Source organism: Sabethes cyaneus, chromosome 2 (assembly GCF_943734655.1).
Source record: "Sabethes cyaneus chromosome 2, idSabCyanKW18_F2, whole genome shotgun sequence".
NCBI lineage: Eukaryota > Metazoa > Arthropoda > Insecta > Diptera > Culicidae > Sabethes > Sabethes cyaneus.
Genome location: NC_071354.1, coordinates 225,704,764 through 225,727,197, shown reverse-complemented (window position 1 = coordinate 225,727,197; position 22,434 = coordinate 225,704,764). Strand labels below are relative to the sequence as shown.

General features: G+C 43.4%; 1 long non-coding RNA gene across 1 annotated transcript; it reads right to left on the bottom strand.

The window, feature by feature from the left end:
• Positions 1 to 2,693: 2,693 nt before the first annotated feature.
• Positions 2,694 to 4,941, bottom strand: LOC128737554 (uncharacterized). The gene is made up of 3 exons (XR_008412037.1): positions 4,720 to 4,941; positions 4,216 to 4,476; positions 2,694 to 3,251 (listed from the first exon to the last, which is right to left on the bottom strand). It is a non-coding gene; the product is annotated as an uncharacterized LOC128737554 (long non-coding RNA).
• Positions 4,942 to 22,434: the final 17,493 nt, after the last annotated feature.

Sequence of the window (22,434 nt, the reverse complement as noted above, 5' to 3'; positions counted from 1 at the left end):
CAATAAAGCGGCTGGGGCTGATCAGCTACCCGGCGAGCTGCTGAAATACGGTGGTAACGCACTGGGTGATTGTCAAGATTTGGGAGGATGAGCTACTACCGGAGGAGTGGATGGAAGGCATCGTGTGTCCGATCTACAAAAAGGGCGACAAGTTGGAGTATTGCAATTACCGCGCAATCACACTGTTGAACGTCGCCTACAAGGTACTCTCCCAACTTTTGTGTCGTCGATTATCACCATTTGCAAAGGAGTTCGTGGGGCAATATCTAGCGGGATTCATGGGTGCCCGTGCCACCACGGATCAGATTTTCGCGCTTCGGCAAGTGTTGCAGAAATGTCGCGAATGCAACGTGCCCACGCATCATTTATTCATCGACTTCAAATCGGCATATGACACGATCGATCGAGATCAGCTATGGCAGATTATGCACTACCACGGATTTCCGGATACACTAACGCGATTGGTCAAGGCGACGATAGATCGAGTAATGTGTGTTGTTCCAGTAGCAGGGGCAGTCTCGAGTCCCTTTGAATCTCGAAGAGGGTTACGGCAAGATGATGGGCTTTCATGTTTGCATGTGGCACGATATTCACGAAGTTCGTCCAGCTTCTTGGTTTCGCTGACGACGTTGACATCATTACACGTACCTTTGACAGGATGACGGAAACGTACATCGGACTGAAAGCTGAAGTTAAGCGGATTGGACTTGTCATTAATGTATCGAAAACAAAATACATGAAAGGAAGAGGTTCTAGAGAAGTGAATGCTGACCTTCCTCCCCGGATTAATTTAGACGGTGATGAAATCGAGATGGTAGAAGAGTTCGTGTATCTGGACTCACTGGTTCCGCAGCCAACGACACCAGCAGAGAAATACAAAGACGCATTATGGTAGGAAATCGTGCCTACTTTGGACTCTGTAGGACGCTGCGATCGAACAAAATTCGCCACCGCACGAAGTTTACAATCTACAAGACACTGATTAGACCGGTAGTCATTTACGGCCATGAGACATGGACTATGCTCGTGGAGGACCAACGCGCCCGTAGTGTTTTCGAACGGAATGTGTTGCGCACCATCTACGGCGGAGTGCAGATGGAAGACGGAACGTGGAGGAGGCGAACGAACCATGAATTGCATCAGCTGCTTAGGGAACCACCCACCGCTCACACCGCAAAAATCGGTCGCCTGCGATGGGCTGGGTACGTCGTGAGGATGTCGGACGACAGCCCGGTTAAAACAGTTCTCAAAAACGATCCGATTGGAACGAGACGGCGAGGCGCGCAGCGAGCAAGATGGATCGTTCAAGTGGAATGCGACCTGCGGACCCTATGCAGACTACGGGACTGGCGAATTGCGGCCATGGACCGAGCGGAATGGAAACTTCTTCGTACAGCAGAGGAAACCACGGCCTGGAGCTGATTAATTGCATATGACGTCATCTCGCTCAACTCTCGCCACGTCTGGGAGGGGTTCTAGTGGCCCCGAGACGTACCCGAAGCACTTAATTCCAACGTGATTTGATTAGTCGTATTAGTCATATTTATGTATTTTGTGACTGTCATCTGCGTACAATTTGAATGAAGCCTAAATATATGGTCCAGTGGTCCAGGTTGACAGCTAATCTTTCAGCTAATTTCGCTAAATCTGTATTCATACTGAAACATTTACTAGCCTGGTACCAAGTAATCGAAATATTTGAGAGGCTGTTAGAGTCAATAGGAACGCGTAGCAACTGGGCCTGCAATTGTCCTGTACTCTAACAGCTGGCTGCGAAGCCTGTCGCATAAAAATAGAAGGTCATGTTTCGATAACAGAATGTTGTAGCACCTAGGCCTTGCTTTTTTTTTACGGGGAAGAATAAATAATTAATCAGGAACATGTTTGGAGCAAACTGCTCTATATTGCTCACTTCATGGTTTACAGTAGGTATGAATAGTTCTTGCAAATCCATCTGCGCTGTTTGGTGACGGCTCTAGGAAACAACCAGCCTATCAGTTCGTTAAATTACCCAGTGTGGTGTCGTTGCATTTATTTGTTGTGTTTATCTTAGCTGGTTTAGATCCTTGCGGGCGGCTCACGAAATTCTTCACGATATCTGACCTCCTTCAAGCGGTTTTTTCTCCTCAGAATCGTGCTTAACTGGTTCCTTGTTCGTCGGTATTTGGCCAAGTTCTTCCTAGTGGCAATGTTCAGATAATTATTCCAAGCGCTTTTTTCTCATTTCACCGCTTGTTGGGATTCGCCATCAAACCAATTATTTTCTATGCTCACCGGGCACCTTCCGCTGTAGCGTCCTCTTCGATAGCCGAGCCTATTCTGCGCCAGCCATTTTCCTTGGAACAAGGCAGTGCCGCGTAGTTCTCAGCAGATCTCGGTGATCTAGCTGCCTTTATTTTCAGCCGAGGAGGACGGATTTGACATGTTTGGTACAAGGTTCATAGTTTCAAGCGCATATGTGCTGTACTATGGTCCGACTGTGGATTATGGTGGTCAGAGTCAATATCCGCACCTCGTAGGGAACGTATGTTCGTGATGTTAGAGAAGAATCGGCCTTCTATGAGAATGTGGTTAATCGTTAATAAAGCTGAAACTTCAGGGAGGTTCTTCTTATAGGTCCGAATAAGCACACGCGTTTGTACTTCGAGTTGTAACATAAAACTAACTTTGCTGAGTTCGATCAGCAGGCTTTATTTACTATTCTGTTTATCCAGACTATGCTCGTAACACGACAGTGCTACCAGAGATTATTTAATTCTATCTGTTCACATTACAAAGTACTGTGCACGAAGGTGTACAGTTTAATTATTTTTATGGATACAACAACTCTTTACCCTTTTAGTTATAATGTTAGCTAAATCTATGTTTACAATTATAATTTGAAAAAATATTAAATTCGATAGTAATCATTTACAAGCATTTCCATATATAAAATTTCGTTCGATTTTAGCTTTTTTCAAACGCTTCGATCTCCTTAAAGTAGGAGTTGTAATGCCTGCTGCTTCTCTTCGATCTTCATTAGACGACTCCATTCTCCGATTCTTGATGGCGGGTTCTTCGAACCCTCGAAACACTTCCTCGTTGCAAAAACTTGTTGAGCGAAAACTTCGCTTGCGGTTGGTACCTTCGACACGCACCTCCTTATCGCTGCTAGCGCCAGGGAAAACTATTCCGCACGCCTTAGCAGGTGAATATTTCGCTGGTTTAAGTTGACTACGATGCGCCGTGATGACGACGTTTCCAACCGACACCTGAGTCACTGTCGCTGTCCGTATCGTTCATGTCCGCATTCAACTGGTTGAACATGTCGGCTATTTTATCGTCACCAAAAGTCACGTCCGCCCTGCCGTCAATAAATTTCACCGATTGCCTCTGCATTTTCCTCCTTTTAAAGCAAGAACGCTTGATGTGGCCCTTCAAGCCACAAAAATCGCAGATCATATTCGCATAGCGCCCCGTTTGTCTTCCTTCCGTACTTCTACTCTGCCATCGCCGCTTATAACCGTTACCGCGGCTTCTACTTCTGCTACGGCCATTATCGTGTAAGTCCCTTCGACCTAAACGCCCTCTAATCGACGCAACTTGGCCACCGTTACGATCATTGATCATTCTTGCACGAGCACCGGCCAGCTCCCAGTTTACAATCATCTTCTCCGCCGTTGATAAACTGAGAGTGTCTTCATTCAATAGTTTTTGTTGGAGGGACTGATCATAAACCCCCATTACTAATTTGTCGCGGATAGCCGTTTCCCTAAACTCTCCAAAAGCGCAGAACTCGGCTTGCAGTTTCACTGCAAGCACAAAATCCTCCGCTTTTTCGTTAGGACCTTGTACCCGGTTATAAAATTTATACCTTTGGATAAGATCAGACTCAACACGATCAAAACGCTCTCTAAGTTTTTTAGAAATGTCTGCGTACGTAACTTGCTTAAGATCTTCCGAAGATGGGTAAAGAAGCTTAAGCTCATCGTAAACCGCAGAACCGCTTAACGTAACAAAAAGGGCTTTTTGTTTAGCAACGTCAGTAATTCCATTTACTTGAAATAAATAATCAAGCCTTTCAGAGTAGTTAACGAAAGACGATCCTACTACATATGGCTCTATTGAGCCAATTAAAATGCTGCCACTCTGGCGAGAACTTTCACCGCTATAAGCCATTATCTATTAAGATATATCACTTAATTGAACCAATAAAAAAGAATTGAAAACGCTTACCAGATACCGGTATACTCTTGACCGCAAAAGTCTGTCAAAGAAATATTCTGACCAGACTCGCTGGCTCAATCCTCTTTTTTTAACGCTGCAAAAACTCTTCAGGCTGCACCCGGTTGATTCAAAATGTCCAGAAGATCTATCCAGTAGCCGTCTTTAAACGTTTCATGGAGCTTGGTCCGCTCTGAATTAAAATAATCCGGTCGTTTGTCCTACTGGATGATTTGTCGGCAATTTTCCAAAGAACCAGTGAGATTTAAAAACCTATTGGTAAATAGAAAAAGGAAAACAATGAAACAAAGCTGTCAAAATTATTTGTTTTAAACAAAAAGCAACTGCAGCCTTTGTTAACACAAAATGGCAAGAAAAAATTTCTTTATTTGGCAAATAATTATATTAAATAATGGCGGTATCCGAAATAAAAGAATCACAAAATAATCTATTCTTCCCCTAGCATAAAAATATGGCGCAACACAGCGGACGCAAAAGCGGTTTTTTACCACTTACGCAGACACCAGCTGAATACAAAACAGCTGCAAACTAAATCTGTACACTGTCCGGCTGCGAAAACGCAATCAAAGCCACGGACTTTTGCACTTTTGCTGTTTTTCTCGCACACTAAATTGCCTAAATCCACTAGGTGCAGTACGCCGCTGCAACAATGTTTTCTGCTTTCCGAAGCAAACACTACCGGTTACACTTTTAATTTTCCACTTTTCTCGTCGCCACTTAATAAAGCTGAATCTTCAGGGAGGTTCTTCTTATAGGTCCGAATAAGCACACGCGTTTGTACTTCGAGTTGTAACATAAAACTAACTTTGCTGAGTTCGATCAGCAGGCTTTATTTACTATTCTGTTTATCCAGACTATGCTCGTAACACGACAGTGCTACCAGAGATTATTTAATTCTATCTGTTCACATTACAAAGTACTGTGCACGAAGGTGTACAGTTTAATTATTTTTATGGATACAACAATCGTTACGAGGGAAAAAGGTACTTCAGATCGTTTGTGTTGGTGTGCAGGCTATGGGGTGCTATCACCGGTCTATACATTCCTTCCCTACCGGCCTGGGCATTCTTGTCCCCGATGACGATGTCCCGTGGCGAGCAGCTACGGTCAGTGTCTACGTTCGCAGTCGTACGTTGTCTTCAGCCGTGCGTAGGGCACTTCTTATCGTCGGTTCTACCTTCGTGCCGGACAGTGCTGTTTGATAATGCTGCAATTTCAAAGCAGTGGGTGATACAGTCGATCGAAATCTCGAGAATTCGGTCGAGTTAGTGTTTCGTGCGCATCTAGGAGACACTCTCAAATCCTTTCAAGATGTAGCTAGGGTTAAGACATAGTGATGGCTTATCCTGCATACTGTTCAGCATGGCTCATTAAAATGTGATCCGAAGAGTGGGCATCGAAAAAAGATGCACAATTTTTAGCAAAGGTAGCTAACGCCTAGGCACTGCAGATAACTTTGATATCATAGCCAGGAACTTTGCGACGGCGGAGACAATCTACGTAGGCTGCTCGTACTTACAGAAAATCCCATGCCGAACTGTCATCGTGTGCGTGATGACAAAAGCAAAAAAAGCGTTCCTCTCTTTTTTTCTCACGCCAAACCTGAACAATATCAGCAACGCCGTCATGGCGAATTGAGTGTGATTGATTCCATTTTGGAAGAGGGCCGTCTTGATTGAAGCGAAGGACATATTATCGAAAGCACCTTCAAAGTGCCTGTATAGTGCTTTCTCACCCAAGTAACAATTTGGGTTTTATTAGACTCTTATGATGGCATTTAAGACCAAAATTGGTCTTGAAGACCACTATAAGAGTACAATAAAACTCACATTGTTGCTTGGGCAGAGATCATCTTTTGCCGCTGATCGCCACTAGCAAGTAGATTCGTGGAACGTTATCAAACCGGTTTTGTGGACACGGGCGATCGACAGCGGACCAAATTTTTGTCTAGCGACAGATCCTCCAAAAGTTTTGCGAATTCCGAGTCCCTACGCTCCACCAATTCATAGATTTCATGGCCGCCTACGATACTATCGACCGTGAAAAGCTATGGAAAACTATGGATGAAAATGGCTTTTTCGGGAAGCTGAAAAGACTAAATAAGGCCACGATGGATAGTGTACAATACTGTGTGAGCCTATCGGGTGCGTTATCAAGCCCGTTTGAAATACGCAGGAAACTTCGACAAGGCGATGGTGTTTCCTGTCTCCTGTTCACCATTGCGCTAGAAGGTGTTACGAAACGTACGAGTTTTAACATGCTGGGCACGATCTTTAATAAATCTAGCCAATTTATCCGTTTCACTGACGACGTGGACATTGTCGGAAGGACGTTCCAGGCGCTTGCTGAGCAGTATACCTAACTGATTGGATTAGCAGTGAATACGTCTAAAACCAAGTACCCACCTATTAGCAGGAGGAACCGAGCGCAATTGAGCTCGCATAGGTAATAGCGTGGTAGCCGACGGAGATGAGTTCCAGGTAGTGGACGAATTTGTAAATCTCGGGTCGTTCATGACGTCGGATAACAACTGCAGCAGAGAAATCCACAGAAGTGTTCTTGCCGGAAGTCGTGCTTACTACAGGCTCCATAAGATCCTAAGGTTTAAATGTATCATGTACAAAACGCTAATATGACCGGTATTCCTCTATGGGCGGGCACGATACGTGGACAATGCTCGGCGAGGACTTGACAGCACTGATCGTTTTTGAACGTCGTGTGCTTAGAATTATATTTGGCGGGATATGAGAGAACGGTGTATGGAGGAGAAGCCTGAACCACAAGCTAGCGCAGCTCTTCGACGAACCAGAAGTAACCAGAAAGTTGCCAAAGCTGCAAGGGTGCAATTGACGAGACATTTTTTGAGATTGTCGGATAACAATTCCGCTAAAATGGTGTTCGGGTGGAATCCGGTTGGTACTAGACGCAGAGGTGAACAGCAAGCTAGTGGTTAAACCAAGTGGAGCAAGATTTAGGAAGTTTAGGACTTTCGAGGAGTCCACTAGTGGACTCAGACTAGTGCACCTCATGTAGAAAATTTAATGTAAAAGAAGCTTCATTCTGTAAGCCGGAGGTTCATAATACTTAACCTAATTGGTCAGGACAAAACATGCTTGTGAAAGTTTGATGCCCTACCTTCTGTTCATGGCAGGGCTCATCAGTGACTTAGCGTTAGTAGAGGGCCTTTCAGTATAGTCTGCACGTAATAATTATGCAGCTCACCATTCTCCTTTTGACTGTCTGCTTTAGTTTTCTATATTTTTCATTTCATATGAACAGGTAATTGAAAGGATCACTGACCTATCATGATGCGTGTTGGATTTTTTGAAAAAAAAAGTAATCCCAAATGCAAAAACACAAATCAATAACTAGGCAACTATTCTGTTTGTGAATCATATGAATTGAAGTGAATTGAAAAATTGAACATTTTGTCTTAAGTTTTAGTTTGTCATTTTTAAAATCATAATACTGATTTTTGGTATACTTGCACTGTTTAGAATGGGTGCTAAGATCTTTGCTGTTTGCATATTTTTTATTTTATTGAAGTTATCCAACGCGTAACTAAATTTGGTTTCTTAATTTTATAACTTCATTTTGCTTGTTTCTGATCTACCAAAAACTCTATCCTATGACGAGCATTATATTGAACAAATGTGATGTGAGCGCACCGTTCTTATGTAGACAAGCAAAACATTCGGCATTTAGAGTGTTGTAAAATAATAATAAATAAACGTGTATCACATGTGTGTCAATTTGGTTTTAGCTAGTTCATAAGAAATTGATAACCTTTTACATTAGGCGTTAATCCATATTGTTCGGAACCCCAAAAAGCCCTATTTTAACGTGTAAACAGTTTGCAACTATCTACTATCTATATATTGAATTACGGAATTAAATTTTAAAAATAAATCTTTGATCGACGTGAAAGAACAACATTCGTATCAATTTAGGCATTCATAATAAGTAGACACGAAATGTTATCTTAACCGATCTCTAAAATCTCTTAATTGAATAATTGTATTATCCCTAAATCCTATGCTATCTAGTCAAAACTCCAAAAAAACTAGTTCTCCTGATGAAACGCATATATTATCGAAGTTAGGGATCGAAATTTAATTCCAACAATAATTAAAACTATTCTACCCTGTCTCTTAGTTTCACGCTTGCAAAAAAGTAACGACAATAACTACTTTAAAATGTAATCTGAAAAAAAAAACTTTTACAGTGAATGGTGGTGAAAAGAAAACAAGAATTCGGAATGTAATTTAACAAAAACTTCAAGCTAAAGTAAAAGTGAAATAACGATTAGCTTTGAATGAACTGTCCGAGAGAGGCGTCCCAATTCCGTTCGGTGCACTTCTTAATTCCCGTTAGATGTAATTTTGTCGAAAATTGTGCTTGAAAACCTTTCCTTTATATGATCCATTTTTCCTAAATTAAGTATTTTCTCGATGGAAATAGAAACATTCGTAAAAAGATATTTGAAAAAGTTCCGGTCGAGCTATTTTTCCGTAAAGCATATTAGGTATTGTATTCAGCCAGTAAATACTAAATAAATTAGTTAGTGACTTTGACAACTTTGTTTAGATTGCTAATAAGCTGCACGAAATTGGGACACCTCACGGCGCAACAAATTAAATTCCAGAAGACTACTAAAATAGCGCAGAACAAATCCGGGATGTGTCGTAGATAGCGATAGCAATAAAGCAAAATCATTGTACTAACCAAATCTATCCAATCCGGTCCCCGAGCCGGTTATAAAACGTTCAAAAAACTACTACAGCAGAGATATTCATCCAACTAACACTGACATTCGGACTGGTATGCGTTAAATAAAAATAAAATAAATAAAATCTGTTCAACCACAGACAAATTGTTGTTGATTTCATAATCCTTCGAGTGTGAGAGATATGTACATTTTATTTCTTTCCCCCAACCATACCAGTCAGTCACAGTCACTTTTTGCAGCTTCCGACCGTGCAGCTTCCAGCTTCCAGGTATGCCTGCGGGTGGCAGAGCTCACGTGTGTCACCACAACACAAAACACGGTCCATTGCTTACCGAATCCGTAGGTGTGTATGACTTGGTGGGATATAAATAAATGTAATGATATTTTTAGTGAACAATCATATCCCGTCCATGATTATAATTGCAGCAGCACAAACAGCGGTGACAATTCGACAGCAGGTCCGGTCGACGGACGTGCAGCACAGCAAGGGTTTGCGGAAACCCGTTAATACGTTTGGCCGCTGTAAATCGGATCATGATAATCCGGAATCAGGGAAAGCAATATAAACGGAGTGAAATTTGCTTGCTTATTACACTGTTGAGCAAAAACTGTTTTTTTGTTTTTAAAATTTGGTTAAAAAATAGTTTTGTTTATACATTTTAAACTCCAAATTTAATTCTGATCAGTTGCCGAAATCAATTTATCTCTCTAAACTGTTGCCGTAACAGAAACACACCTTTTTACAAATCTCAAGCTAATATGTAAACAAGATAGTATGTACTTTGAAGATTTAACCTAAACCTGTTTTCAACCTTTAAAATTTGATAGACTTAATATCAAAAGACGTAAAAGAAACGAGCAAATGATGAAGAAACTGTTAAGATGTAAAATCAAAATTATTTTCTGGTAATTGAGTGATGATATTTCCAATAAATTGTTCGCGCAGCAATTTTTAAATTTTGAACCACACTGATAGGGGCGGCAGGTAGCATTTTCAAAAAAAAAAAGTTTCCGAAACCTATTTCGTGGGTACTATACAGTTAATCGATGGGATTAATGGTAACATTTCCAAGAGACAAAGTGAGCAGCATTTTATTTTTTTTGTGAGTCTGGCTTTGGGACGCATGAAACCGGGAAAATCAATTTAATTGGGTGTAGTTGGCTGTAGTCAGTTCAGTTTACTACTACAATGATGCATTTTTAATTCGGTCCTGGATTATGTTGATCGAAATTTGCATGTTTTCAAATTGGTTTCCGATTACATACGTATGTTGAATGCCCGTGTGTCTTATTGTTGGGCAGCCAGCGTTTGATCTGGTGGCATTTTTTTTTCGAAAAAGGGGTTTATCATTACAACTAGCGTATTAAATATTAAACTGATAAATTGTGTCAAATTGTTCGTTTCTGTTTTGTGAACGAAACAGAATGCAACGAAAGTTTTATAAATTTAAGATGCACCAAATTCTATTCATGATAGCCGGATTTCATTTTTATTTGTCTACTCAATCCACGGTTAAATTTCGCTAAATTTTATCGAATCCATTCTATCAGACGTAATGATTTTGTCCCCACAGTCCGTTTTGTGTCTCAATTTTGTGAAATTTTTACTCCTGGAATTGCTTTAAAGTGCGGCAAAAAAAACAATTGACTCCAAATTGTTTCACTCGATTGAGGATGTGACACGATTTTGAATTCTGCAAATGCAGGCTCTTAACTAAAGCTCACTTATAGCATTGTTGTTTGTCACAGACACTAAACACAAAAACTTACTTCACTTTCAAATAGTGTCAAATATTAACATTTCAAAAAAGTTGATAGGCCCCAAAAATATAAAGTGTATAATAATAAAGTATTTTGACAGCTTACGGCGTCCATGTCAGTTCTCAAATCAAATCTGACCCCCAAAAAGGATTTGCTTATCAGTAAGGTTGTTTCAAACAACGTCTAGTTTTACGTTTACACAACGTTAGGAAATTGTCTAGTCTAACAATATTCAAAAAGTTTTTTCGAAAGAGCATTTTCTGCAAAATATTAAGAGTTAGCGGGGCTCTTAAGAACTTCTGAGTATTCGTTCTTCATGTTAGGAGCGGCTCAAAATGGCGTCTGAACTGTTGTGCTAGCCTGGGAGTCTAAACAGTGCAGCGCACATGTCCGGAATAGGAATAGGAAACGCGACGAAAACGGGCTATGGAATAGAAAGTCGGAATTTGCCGTCGGGACGCTGCAGGAAGGGTTCATAGTGATAGATATGCCACTCGTAGGCAAAGGAAGAGGCAGTGTCCTCAATTTGCCGAAAGATGGAAGAAGAAAAACAATAAAGTAACTACGTTCGATGTTTTGTTCGTACCGCCAGCTCCACCTCGGAGCGAAGAAGTTGAACATCATGAGGCGTTTCGTGTCCACCGATCGGATATAGCCGATAAAGTATTTACAATATTCTTTTCCTTATGCAGAAAGGCGACAGCGTTAAACGGAAGCCTAGTTCCAGCCGTTTGATGGTGCTGCGCTACCGTAAAGTGCAGCAGAAGTTGAAGAGGAACACTGAGAGGAAACCGGCTTCATCATTCCGCGCCTTGGGCATTTTTGTGAGAAAACGTCAATTGAGGTCAGCCGTGTTTGAGCAGCAGGCAATCACCCAGAAGGAGCGGCTGGAGAAAATCATCTTTACGGTAAAGCACGTGGACGTGTTTATAATGGAGGACGACATCGAGCCACTATGCTGCCCGTTCTCCCCGTACTCGATACTTGACAGTGACTGAGTCAAGTCGAGTTGCACGACATGACTTACAAAATACGGTCCATAATTATTCAATTTTGCAGTGCTTGTAGCGCTTTGATGCCTTTTGAGTGGTTGTCGTTTTTTGTGTTAATTTACTGTCATGAGAATATTGAAGATTGGGGCCTCTAATCCCAAAAGCCCGGGGAACCCTTTGGCTCCCAGTCCGCCCCTGGTCTCGTAACCAAAATGCGCTGCTTGTGAAGGAATGCGTCGGCCACCAGTGACCAAAGCAAGGGTGAGAGAGCTCCTTGTAGAGTTCTTTTCATTGTCGAAAATGTAAGGCGATGTATTTCCCAATGAGGCTGTGATTTCACTGCTTGCAAGCATGGCTAGAATGTAGCTTATTTTAGTTGATTCCGTTTTGAAAGAGAGCCGTAAAAATTGATGCGAAGGACACGTTATCAAAAGCGCCTTCAATATCGAGGAAAACCCAAAGTGTCGCCTCTTGATATTTGAGCGATTTCTCAATTAACGTCACAATGCAGAGCATTGCAGTTTCCGTAGGTTTACCGTGTTAGTATGAATGTTGATTTTCATGCCTTTTGCTCACTTTTTTATCTGTTGTAGGTATGCCCTTAGGTAAATTATACAAATATTTCTGAACAGTCAATTGTGTTGTATGCAGCCAGGGTTTGTCCGCTAGAATTTTTAACATTTTTCTCCAGTCATCAGCAAGTGCGAGGCCCCCATGAAGCGCAAGGCTCCGTTCCACCACATGGGTTTGCCGGCCTAAACGCCGGCTCGCTATGAGTAAGACGATTTTAGCCAAATCCCGGAAGTAAAATCCTACCGGATTCTGCTCGCAGCAAGATTCCTAGCAGGTTCAAGTTTGTTTTCGCGGAAAAGTTTGAATTAATATACAGGATAAATTTTATAAGCTACTATTTCAGTCACAAAACAATTCAGAAGCTTTGTTGAGGAACCTTCGAGAAAAGTGCGTCATGATATGGTTAAGACATCAACCGGAACCAAGGTGAAGTGAAACAAAATCTGGAAACCAGCGTGTTTGTTCGAGTATTCTCGTCTATATAAATACTATCTCGGAACCATTCATTACAACCATATTTTGATCAACATATGAAAAAGGCGTAAAGTCCAAATGTAACTGTTAGCTATTATAATTAATCTAGAAGACAACATTCTAACCTTGAGGCAGAACACGAAGTGACAACGTTTAACGCATATACCGTTATGATATATTGCACTACTTCTCCTCCTCCTTCTCCATCTCCTTCTCCGGCGCGGTTGTATCGATCGGCCAATAAAGAGAAATGAAAGAATAAAGTTCACTTTCAGGTGGCAATAAATGGGTTTCGCTGTTCCGCCTGTAACCGTGACCCGGCAAAGGATACGTGTAAGGCTAGACACTCTTTGACTTTGCAGCCTTTGCGGTCAATATTTGCTGAAATAAAGGTAAAAAGATGCACAACACGCCGCGTGGCGTGACACCTTTAGGGGTTATTAGTTAATTATGTCACGCAATAAGGAAACGGTGAGGTTTCGAGACTGGTAAATAGTTTTTTTTCCTGATTAAACCGCTTGATGTAAAGTGACGAAGCGAAAACCGTAAGTAGAAACTCAGAGATTCTTTTGTAGCATAATTAATGGATCGCGCTTATCGTATGTGCTGGATTGAAAGCAATGCACCGGATTAGCCTTGGTTTGATGCACTATCTCGCTACCTAGTTATAAACAAAACAAACTATTGATGAAAAAGTGCCTTACATGGAGGATGAGTTTTTATGTTTCTTGTATTTTAATATATTTCATAGCAGTTTTCATGAAGTTAGTACGAATAAATAAAGCTCGACTACTGAAGTATCACGAAATCAATCATCGCTCAGTTCGTTGCAATAAAACACTCCACCGCCATCCACCAACCCGTTGCGCCCGAACATGGCACAATTGGCGCTAATTTCGATTAATTTTATCACATTTCAACATGATGATTAATTCTGCAAATTCATCCATTATACATGTTATCGTATTTTTTCCATTCCAGTGAATCGTTTTCTTTCATTTAACTGATGCTGTGTACTGTATGGTATTTATCCATGCATCCAATTATGTATGTGAATTTGTGAATTGTACAGGTAGAGAGCTTTTCACGTTCATGTTGATTCGAACCTGATTGCGTTATTAACCGCCGCGTTGTTCGTTCTTTTTCTCTCTTTCTTTCAGCCGTTGTTTCCATCATCAATTTACCACTCATTAGGTTTGACTAATGTATAAAACAAGCTGAGTAAATCCGGCGGTCCTGCCTGCCGACTGCCCGTTCAGGATGACGGCTTATCTCTGTCTCTGACCATTATTGTCCCCAGCGTTAGTACCGAAAGTACCGCCATATGTTTCCACCTCCAGCTGAAAGTGTGTACCGCATCAAACGAATACGCAAGTATAATTCGTTTTTCAATTTTTGAATTGCATTTTAATTATCCTGTCGATTGATCGTTGTGCTCCGCACGCGTTGGTCGGTCAGGATAAGGATTTTCGTTTCTCATTTTAAAATACACCATTTTTCTGAAGACCCTTTATCGCTAGTATGAATATTTTATTGATTATAATATATTATAACATTTTAGTAAAACATTATACACTTTTTACGCTTTTTCTCCAACTTTTGCTCATCGTAAAAAACCAAGCAGCATCCGAAGATCTTTCGTCTACGATATAGGAAAACTTTCATTAGCAAAATTCCAGAGGAGTTTCGGGGAAAATTTATTAAAATATTTTAAAACACATTAACTCATCAACCAAGACCACTGGGCCGTCTTATATTGCGTAGTCTAATATCAGGTTGCGTTGCACTCAACACTAAGATAATGCCATAGTCCGTGGGAGGCGAACGCGTCATCTAGTGCAACTTTCTTTCATAGTTACTTATCCTGGTGCGATGTCCCTCAGCAATTAACTTGCATAATAATGTTCCGCCAACAAACTCGGTCTATCGTTGTTCATCTCTAATTTCTCGACTGTCCCACACTTTCCAGGTCATGCTCCATTTGGCCCGCTGCTCACCTCTACGTCTGGTACCAATCGGATTCGAGGCGAAAACCAATTTTGCGGGATTGTTGTCCGGCATTCTCATATGTCCCGCCTATTGTATCCTTCTAGCTTTAGCAACTTTCTGGATACTCTGGGTTTACCGAAGAGCTGCCCGAGCTTGTGGTTCATCCTTTTACTCCATATACCGTTTTCATACACATACACCGTCAAAAACGATCCTAAGCACACGACGGCTACGGGGGGGGGCTCCGTAGCCGCAAGGTTACCGAGTCTGCTTTGACAAGCGAGTGGTCGTGGGTTCGAATCTTAGTAGAATCAAGCCATTCGATGTTAAGTGACTTTAGCATGGGTTTATTCTCAGGCCCCTCCATTTACCCTTCCTTCGTGCTGAATTCTACATTTACCCTCTGAAGCCTCTTGACAGTGCAAATGTCCCTCCTATAGTTAAGTGTACTGGTCAGAGGTACGAATGAGTCCTCGTCAGGGACGGCTATAATATGGGATAGTGCTGGCAGTGAGGAATAAGTGGGTAAAGTAGATCAAGCTTTGAAGGAAGGGTAAACCCCAATACACGCAAGCACGCATACAATTTAATAAGCATATCGCTCAATCAATAGCGCTTATAGCAAAAAGAAATGCAGTGCAGGTCATACAGCAAACACCCGGGCGATATTACAATAGATCAACTATACTGGTCGCAGTAATGAGTCCACACATGGAAAAAAAAAGCACACGACGTTCAAAGATGGCGAGTGGTTTCCAGTCTCCGTTGAGCATTGTCCATGTCGAAGACTACCACTCTTGTTAGCGTTTTGTACATGGTACATTTGGTACAGGGGTGAAGCTTACCAGACCTTAGGGTCTTATGGAGTCCGTAGTAAACACGACTTCCGGCAAGAATACATCTGCGTATTTCTCTGCTGTAGTTGTTATCCAACGTCATCAACGACCCTAGATATACAAATTCGTCCACCACCTCGAACTCGTCCCCGTCGAGTACCACACTATTGCCTATACGACCTCGAACGCGCTTGGATTGTTCTGCTAACAGGTAGTTAGATTTAGACGTGTTCACCACTAATTCAACCTTTACTGCTTCACGTTTCAGTTTGGTATACTGCTCAGCAACCGCCTGAAACGTCCTATTGACAATGTCCACGTAATCAGCGAAACAGACATATTGGCTAGATTTGTCAAATCTCGTGCTCCGCATGTTATATCCCCTGCGTGTTTTAAATAATGGGCTTGATAACGTGCCCGATGGCTGGTAAATGGCTGGGTCATGCGTAACATCGGTACCCCGCGTACCTGCAGTTATAAAATAGACCCCGCAGTGGTCATTAGCCTCTTATCCAGCAACTCCTCTCCCTACCTCCTCGTGGTACCAGCCGGAATAAGAGCAACCTTGGTGGAGATCGGGTAACCAACCCCGGTGGAAGCTAAGGTCGTATACTGACAGGGAAGGAGGCACTCATTCATCTGCTGAGTGTGGGGCAAAAGGAACAGCCTTGCCAGCCCTGAGCGTCTGACTCCAGGTTAGGGGCGGCTCGCGACGGTGATTCCACTGCACGGTGAATCGCCGTTTCCGTACCAGGTATGCGGCTGTATCCCAGGTTAGGGGCGGCATACAACAGCGACTGATCCGGAGCGGACGGCTGACTTATGAAACGCTGTGTCTCACCAGCTATACCCAAGACAGTAGCCCTGTCCGCGAGACTAGGCATCGCAGCCCCAGTAAGGCAATATGCTTAAACAACTTTCGCTAGGGGAACTTCAGGAAAGGAACTACAACCGGATAATCGCCATGAACCCAGGCAAAAGAAAAAGGACAACGATTATTGGAAATTTGGTACTTGGAATGTCAGGACTCTACTTGAACCGGCACGCGCGGGTATCCTGGCAAGAGAGCTGCAGAAGATGAAGGTCGAGGTTGCAGCCATCCAGGAAGTGCGGTGGCCGAAGACAGGAGAACGTGAATTCCGTGCAGTAGATCCTATTGCGGGTACGACATTCAAGTATCACATCTACTACAGTGGCGGCGATAAAGCAGAGCATGGAGTCGGATTCGTATTACATGGAAAACAAATGAAGCGTGTCATTAGGTGGAGGCTCATCAATGACCGTCTATGCGTGTTGAGAATTAAGGGCAAATTCTTCAACTACAGTCTGATAAATGTGTACGCACCGACGAACGACAAGCCCGATGACGTAATAGAGGCGTTCTATGATCTTCTCGACAGAACATATGGAGAGTGCCCAAGACATGACATAAAGATAGTCATCGGTGATACAAATGCACAGGTCGGACGTGAAGAGTTCTTTCGTCCCGTTATTGGTAGAGAAAGCCTCCATTCTACCACAAACGACAATGGCCTGAGGCTAATCAACTTCGCTGCAGCCAGAGAAATGGTTATCTGTAGTACCCATTTTGCACGATGGAATATTCGGAAGCACACCTGGAAACACCCTAATGGAGAGGCCTGCTCCCAGATCGACCACGTTCTAGTTGATGGCCGGCACTTTTCTGATGTCGCAGACGTGCGATCCTTCCGGGGACCAAACGTTGACTCGGACCACTATCTCGTAGTAAGCAAGATCCGCACCCAGTTGTCCAACGTATTCAAATCGAAACCAACGAGGAAGATACGACTGAACATTCGGCGGTTATCAGCGGAGGGAGTTGCTGCAGAGTACTCTCAGAAGACTGATGAGCGGATCGGTGAACATCTCGGAGAGAACCTGAACGAACAGTGGAGACACATCCACGACTCGATCAGTACTACAGCGCGGGAAGTGTTGGGTACTACTGCTGCAGACACTTCCAGTGAGTGGTTTGACGCAGAGTGCCAGCGAGTGACTGATGAGAAGAATCGAGCCAGAAGTCACATTTTGCCTGCAACTGTGACACGCCAGAGCAGGGAGAGATACCGAGATGCTAGAGCTGCCGCAAAGAGACTTCACCGTCGTAAGAAACGTCAGCACTGGGATCGCGTTCTTGCAGAGGCGGAGAATTGCTTCGAGACGCACGATACAAGAAGCTTCTTTAAGTTGATCAACGGAATCAGGAACCGGACCGTGCAAACTCCTGTTATGTGCAACGACAAGGAGGGGAACCTGATTACCGAAAGATCAGAGGTGGCTAGGCGTTGGAAACAATATTTCGATGCATTGTTGAATGGTGAACAAGATGGAACGGTCAACAGAAACAGGATAACGATTGAGGATGATGGACAAGCTGTGGATCCACCAACTTTGGAAGAGGTTAGGAAAGCAGCGAGAGAGCTGAAAAACGGCAAAGCAGCTGGAAAGGACTGCATCCCCGCCGAACTTTTGAAAGTCGGGAGCGAACGGCTGTATTGTGCAATCCATCAGGTTATACTAAAGGTATGGACTAAGGAGGAATTACCTACGGACTGGTTGGAAGGTCTCATATGCCCAATTTACAAAAAGGGCCATCGACTCGAATGCAGCAATTATCGAGGAATTACTCTCCTCAATTCTGCATACAAAATTCTCTCCCGCATCCTGTTTCTCAGGCTGAGGCCGTTACAGGAAACCTTTGTTGGCGAATACCAGTGCAGTTTTCGAGAGGGACGCTCCACGACGACCAAATGTTCACCTTGCGACAGATCCTCGATAAATTCTGGGAATTCAACTTGCAGACTCATCATCTGTTTATAGCCTTCAAGGCGGCGTACGATTCAGTTAAACGAAACGAGCTGTGGCAGATTATGATTGAACATGGTTTTCCAACAAAACTGATTAGGCTGATACGTGCTACCCTTGATGGTTCAAAATCAAGCGTCAGGATAGCGGGTGAGACTTCGGACTCGTTTGTGACGTTAGATGGTTTGAAGCAAGGTGACGGACTATCGAACTTGCTGTTCAACATTGCATTGGAAGGTGCTATTCGAAGGGCCGGCGTGCAGAGAAACGGTACCATCATCACGAAATCTCATATGCTCCTAGGGTTCGCGGACGACATCGATATCATCGGTGTTAACCGTAGAGCTTTGGAAGAAGCGTACACGCATCTTAAAGAGGAAGCTGCGAGGATAGGGCTTATCATAAATTCTACCAAAACAAAGTATATGGCGGCTGGTAGAGAGCGTGGTAGCCCTTCAGGTGTTGGAACTGCGGTGGTGATAGATGGAGATACTTTTGAAGTGGTCGACGAATTTGTTTACCTTGGTACGTTAGTGACATGTGACAACGATGTACAAAAGGCGGATAGCGGCTGCCAACAGGGCCTTCTACGGATTACGTAGCCAGTTGAGGTCCCGTAGCCTACAACTCCGTACAAAACTCGCGCTCTATAAGACGCTAATTCTCCCCGTGGTACTCTACGGCCACGAAGCGTGGACGTTGAAAGAGAGCAACTGACGAGCTCTTGGCGTTTTCGAGCGTAAGATCCTGCGATCAATTCTTGGCGGCATATTAGACGAAGGAGTGTGGCGCAGGCGCATGAATAATGCAATATACCAAGTGTACAAAGATGCCGATAATGTGAAGCGACTAAAATACGGCAGGCTACAGTGGGCTGGCCACGGATGAGAGACCAGCGAAAACAATATTTAGCAGAGAACACGACAGAGGCCGACGACTTCGAGGCAGACCCCGTACCCGTTGGATGAGCGCTGTTGACGAGGATGCTAGAACAGCGGGTGTTAGGGGCGACTGGAGAGTGGCAGCCCAAGACCGAGTAATGTGGAGACGGCTCCTGAATTCGGCATTGATTCGATAAGCGGATTGTCGCCGAAAAAGTAAAGTAAAGTAACGTGCCCGATATCCTCATATAGCACTTTACACCAACCATCGTGGTCCTAATCAGACTTGTCAGATTCCCGGGAAACCCGGGACATAATTTTCCATCGCTCTTCACGGTCGATTGTATCGTAGGCGGCCTTGAAATCAATGAATAAGTGGTGCGTAGGGACTTGATATTCGCGGCACTTTTGGAGGATCTGTCGCAGCACAAAGATTTGGTCCGTCGTCGATCGCCCGCCCACAGCCCTTCGTTTCTTAGCTCACGGCCTAGGTCCTAGCTATCTTTCTCCTGCAGGTCGGCAGCATTTTTTGGAGCATAGCACTGGATTGCAGTAAGATTTTTGATCTGTTTTCTAAATCTGGCCACGTTTATTCTTTCGTAAATCGATTCTGACTTTATCAAGGGCTCAAGTGCCCCTGGGTTCAATAGGAATCCAACTCCTCTAAATTAGAACAAGATGTGCCCGGACGATGTCTTGTGTTGAACCAGCTTGCCCTGCTGGGCCCAGTATATTACAAGTTCTGATTCGTGTCCGTATTTTCATACTAAAGGTCGTCGCTAATAAACCAGATCGATTTCCTCTGTAACTTGGTAGGTTGTCGAGTATAGTAGTTTGTTAGCCGAAGGTTTCTACCCCGCTGATGACATCACGTAGGGCATCACGTAGAGGAACGGATAGGATGGTGGCGGTTAGCAAGTCCTATGACACCAACCCGAAGTCTCACTGGAAGACCATCGTGCACAGTACTGTTTAGAGTCTAATACTAGCACAAGAATGATGATCGATCACCCCTAGCATGTAGTTCAGACACCGTTTTTAGCATGGAAAACGGATGCTCCGAAGGTCTTAAGAGCCCCGCTTTTCCATCAGCCTACGGCTAAGTTCCCAATATCGTTGTTAATACCGCTTGGAGACAGCAGTTGGATAAGATGCTACGAAGCAGACTCCTACACAAGTACACCTAGAGGCAGGGGCGTAGCCAGAAATTTTTCTTAGGGGGGTTTTACGCAAAAAAATCTGACATAGCCTAACCTTAAAGAGTTTATTTAGGAAATGGGAAATTATTTTCAATCATCAGAAGCTATTTTGGTTTATATTCAGGGTTCTTTATTTGACAAAAATATCGAATTGATATAAAAGAAGGTAAATATTGAAATTGCGCCTCCCAGTTGGCATCGTGGTACGTTGTATATTCAAATCTCGGCAGGGAGAGACTATTAGTGTTAATAGGATAGAGTCCCTTCCAGGCGGGGCAGAAGTCGAGACAAGTTGACAGCTTATCCTGCATGCTTTTCAACATCGCCTTTGAGAAGATGATCCGGCGAGCTAAACCGAAACGAGAGACTCAATCTTCAGTGGAGGTAGCAACCTTCTTAGCTACGGAGATGACTTTGATATTGTAGGCCGAAACTTCGCAACGGCAGAGACCGACTGCGCTAGACTAAAGGCAAGGGCTAGTAGGATTGGGCTAAAAGTAAATGCGTCGCAGACCGAATACATGATTGGTAGAGGCTCAAAGAGACGAAAGTGCACTTTTCGTGGACGGTAATCGTTGACGGTGACGAAGCAGAAGCGTAAGTTTAGTTTGTGTATTTGGGATCGCTGGTGGCCGCGGATAACACAAATTACAGCGCATTCAAGCAGAAAATCGAGTCTAGTTTGCCCTTCGCAAAACGCATCCATCCGCTAGCAAACGATAGCCACCGTACGATGCGGACAAAGTACACAGCCCTTATTAGACCGGTAGTTTTTATGGATTGGACGATGCTCACGGAGGACATGCCAGCCTTTCGGACGATATTTGACGGAGCAATAGCTGGAAGCGGAGAGCGACGGAGGTACACTAGAATCTCTTTTTACGTCCATTCATTCTAGGTGATTTCTTTTTGCTTCAATATTTATACGTCCGAAATTTGAATAAAAGTCGTCTCGTTTTACGTCTAAAATTTGAATAAACGTCCACTCTTTTTACGACCGATTGTTTTTACGTCCCATAATACCCAAGTAGCACACTTTTGTCGTTTCTAGTTGTTGCAACCTATCTATGACTGAAATTAGTCATTAATCGGTTACCACTGTGCTAGTAGGGTAGTGGACGTAAAACGAAACTTGAGTGTATATGAATCGCGAGCAGCAGACACTGCTACCATCGGACCATCGTTCATCTGATGAAAGTCGGTAAGTTACGATGGACCGAACAGTCATAAGGAAAACGGTTGCCACAACCCTACGGGCACCCAGACCCAACGCGCAAGATGGCTCAACTTGGGTCTTGCGCCTTCTGAAACGCCTGGGAAATAGAGACGAGTAACCCAGTAACCCAAAATTGAGTTGAATGCAACCGACTGGTTGAAACAGGATGAGCCACCTTAGGTCTATGCAACTGACGACGACAACGATCGGTACCGCGGTGCCGCGAGCCGAAATGTGTCGGGATAAGAATGGCAGTATTCTGACGGACGATCGTGAGGTGACCGATTTGTGGAAGTAGCACTTCCACAACGATAAGCGAAGATAAGGAGACGCAGACCATCATGTAGCGAAAGAACAATAAATCAGCTGGGAGAGATGACATCGGAGCGGAGCTTTTTAAAATGGGATTATAAAAGTTGGCAGTTTGTATGCACCGGCCAATTGTTAGAATTTGGAACAGCTACTGGAGGAGTGGAAAGATGGGGTTATCTGCCCGATCTACAAAAATGGCGACAAGCCGGACTGTGAGAACTATTGTGCGATCACCGTTCTCAATGCCGCCTACAAAGTGCTGTCCTAAATCATTTTCCGCCAACCATTACCAATTACGAACAGATTTGTGGTAACTTAAGCCGGCTTCGTCGAAGGTCGGTCTAGAACTTACCAAAAAGAAATAGATCTTTAAAAAGGGCCATGAACACAGAGTTACCACACCATTTGTTTGTTGACTTGAA